This window comes from Sinohyriopsis cumingii, chromosome 12, assembly GCF_028554795.1.
Source record: "Sinohyriopsis cumingii isolate HCF-2022 chromosome 12, ASM2855479v2, whole genome shotgun sequence".
NCBI lineage: Eukaryota > Metazoa > Mollusca > Bivalvia > Unionida > Unionidae > Sinohyriopsis > Sinohyriopsis cumingii.
In genome coordinates, this window is record NC_142972.1 from 3,731,822 (window position 1) to 3,735,441 (window position 3,620).

The following is a 3,620-nucleotide window of genomic DNA, read 5'->3' on the forward strand; positions in this document are numbered from 1 at the left end:
ACTGCGACGTGCAAAACAAAAAGTACAACTGTAAAGCTCCCATTTTATTGGAATGTGATCACCGACCAGTATAGTCTTCAACCACATTATCTTAAAAAGAATCATCCTTGAATGGCACATCCGCCAAGAGCAAGCAGGTTTTTGAGAGACAAGTCGTACATAGACTAGATATTTGTACTAAGACAGATTCTTGGACAATTCAATAAATGGAACAGCTCGACAGCTTACCTAGGGGCATAACTGTGGAAGATTTTATGGCGTCCTACAGAAAATGGCCAACATCATCAGGGCACTGTATGAGGATTTCTAATGCAGACTTTTACGCAACAGCCACCGAACAGAAAAAGCTTGAAGGAAGAGTCTGGATTGAAACAATTCTGTATTTTGTTGTTATTCCTTTTTGAGTTTCCTCTCAGACTATGTCGAGGTTAATCAGACCTAAGTATGGCTATCAAGTTAAAATTTTTAAAGGGAAACGTTCTTGTTGTGCTTTCATATGGTTCTAAGTGCTGGAAAATAAATCCCAATGAAAATATTCCTAACAAATGCTTCCGCAGCATTAATAGTATGTTCTGGTTCAACACCATGTATAATGAAGGGCTCTGAAGAAAAGTTGTAGAGGAAACCATCGAATCGCGAATTAAATCAAGACAACGGAAATGGCAGGGGTACATGTGCAGAATGCCACCTACTACATTTCCGTGGTAGCCCACTGACGCACACCTCAGACCAAGAGAAACATGGACAGGCCAGAGGAAACATGGCGACAAAACAACAGACCTGACATAGGAAGCAGTAGCAAGAGCTGAGGGTGACCGACAGCAGTGCAACTCCCTCAATGTTTCCTCTAGTACTGCCCAGCACAGCGAAGATTGAGAAGGCACGACGAAAGTGAAATAGCATCGATGGTGCTTTTCGCTGCTGTAGTTGATTGTTTTGTGTCGGTTGCAATAGTAGGATAGTTGGTCAGTGAGAGTTGTGGCATTGGAGTGAATCAGTACATTTTCTTGCTATTTTTGCCACTTTAAATTTAGCTATACTAGATAACTGCCATTGTCTCAAAGTTATATGTTTGACGCGTTGGCGGAGAGCCGGGAGGTCAGTTTATGCATATATAGTCTTAAGATAGAAAGATGAACTTTATCGGTTTGAAGTTCTCTTACTCGTTTTATTTTGTTATATCAACAGAACTACACAAAACTACACCAACATATTTATCTCAGTATAATTTAGATCCACTAATGATAAGAAACTGGTTAAAATTAACAAACCATACCTTTATATTTTTAAGCGAAACGCCCCTTCCGATTACAATAATTTCCAAACCAGTAATGACGGTCAATTACAACAAAAAGATCTAAAATTGAAATAAAGGTCCAAGAACAAAATCAATTTAATTTTATTTTATCAAGACCGCAGTTTACTCTCACTCTCATGCTCAACATCTTGTCCAGAAATAACATTGATTCAATCTAATCACTTGTTAAGTTTAGATGTACATCATCGTCATTAATTGTATCTATCTATTTATCCATCTATCATTTGTATATCTATCTATCTATCTATCTATCTATCTATCTATCTATCTATCTATCTATCTATCTATCACCATCATTTGTATCTATCTATATAACTACCTATCTATCTATCTATCATGATTTGTATCTATCTATCTATCTATCTACGTGATCATCATAATCATCATCATTAATTGTATCTCTCATAACTGATTATTCTCACAGTGGTACACTGTCCACATGCGTCATGATATATGCTGTATTGTGAAGTGGCAAATTTTATGTCGATCTAACAAGAATACATTAGCTGAGACCAGACAACCATTAATTAGATTTATGGAGACAAGCGCGTATCATATCGCCATACTACCGTGTACGGTAATGTCCTTTAGAGGGACAATTCTGTTCCTAATTAAACATTTGTTTATACAGCAGCCAGGCGGACAATTTAGGACAAGGAAAACTTCATTTTCATGGTAAAGTTGTCACAATTGAGAGAACGCAGAAACTCTGTTACTCAAACTACCAGGGTCAAGTTGACCCTGACTTTGGCGCCTCTGGAAAAAAGGCGGCAGAGATATTTGATTCTGATTGGTACGTTAAATGAGAGGGCGTGTTCCAACACAAAATTTCATAGGTTTTAATATCGCCCGCATCGAATTTTAATCAGTCTAAGCTTTTCCTACTAGAGGAGACCCAAAGGTTACGACTCCGAGAATTTGCAAGAAATTCTCGTAAAAAGGAAACTGTTGTCCAAAAAGGGGACGATTGTCGAAAGGAACCGACGAACTAATTTACCGATTAGAGGGAGAAACGTTGACAGCAAAGGTAGTGTGACAATTCCATGTAATTTGTTGATACCGTATATAATGCTTTGCTGAACTTATTTATTTGTATCTGCATGAATCTTTTTTCTACATTCGTGTAATAATTTGCTTTATGAAGTATAACTGTGTTGAGTTTATGCATAGGAAGTTGTACATTAATCTTCTTTAGATAAGTTTGACGAATTGTTTGAATTTGTCGTCTTGTTTGCATAAGGATTATGTTCTAAGAATTTAATACATTACATTAGTTAATTTGATTACAAGAATCCGTGTGAATTCGCCGAATTTAGAAGATTTCACGTATGATTAAGAATAAGTGTGTATTTACTGAAATGATCTAGTAATTGATTGATGTGATGTATCCTATTTATTCGCTGTGTAAAAATTGAGGCTGGCTCAGAACCCCAGGCCTCGCGTATGTGGTAATGTGTAAGGTCAAGGCGTAACGAATTAGCCATTTGACTAACTAGGGTCATTATAGGACATGTGGAGTCGATTGATAGCCTTAGCGTCTGTTTAGCACTGATAGTGAAATCTGATAACGAGGGAGAATAATAAAGAATTAACCGTTTCATAAATAACGGGAAATTTAGGTTGTCTCTATTTATATTTATTTAAAAGGGAGAAAATAGCTCCAGAGACATATGAACGAATGAGTGATGTTATTCTGAGACCTATACCGAGAAGCATAGAGAAGAGTGCAGTGAGACATATAATCCTGTGACGCAACCCTGCGACGTATTAATTTCTGAAGAAGTATTTTGAGAATATCCTGAGACGGATGGTAGAAAGTATCATCCCGAGATCCAAGGGTCTGAACAGCGACAGAGGAAGCAAAAACAGACTGAGGACGAGCAGGTTATGAAATCGTACAAGACGTTGACTTCGATTGTCCACTCGATCCTATGATGAACTAAATCTATCAGTAACAGATCGGCTATCTTATTTAGATCTATTTGCGTTTTCTTTGTATTTCGGTGAAAGTTAAATTTCTAAAAGCAGAGTACAGTCCTGATGTAATGAATTTTCACAGTGTTTGTATGTAATTGATTAAATTGTTTGTTTACATGTACGGGGGCTCGTGTTGGTTTGTTCTATATACCTGCTCAGATCTCTATCTATTCCACCTATAAGTTTCGCCACTTATATTTATATTTACTCGAACCGGGCAATAACATCGAGGGCGGTCAACCCCTAGATAACGAAAACCAAATACGGAGGGACATTCACTCCCCCAGTGTAACATGTATATTACAGAAAAGTTTAAAGCGGTGAA

At 37.3% G+C, this 3,620-nt stretch overlaps 1 long non-coding RNA gene across 1 annotated transcript; it reads left to right on the top strand.

Moving 5' to 3' along the window:
• The first annotated feature begins 1,622 nt into the window (after positions 1-1,622).
• Positions 1,623-3,416, top strand: LOC149785927 (uncharacterized). The gene is made up of 2 exons (XR_016425175.1): positions 1,623-2,345; positions 2,966-3,416. It is a non-coding gene; the product is annotated as an uncharacterized LOC149785927 (long non-coding RNA).
• Positions 3,417-3,620: the final 204 nt, after the last annotated feature.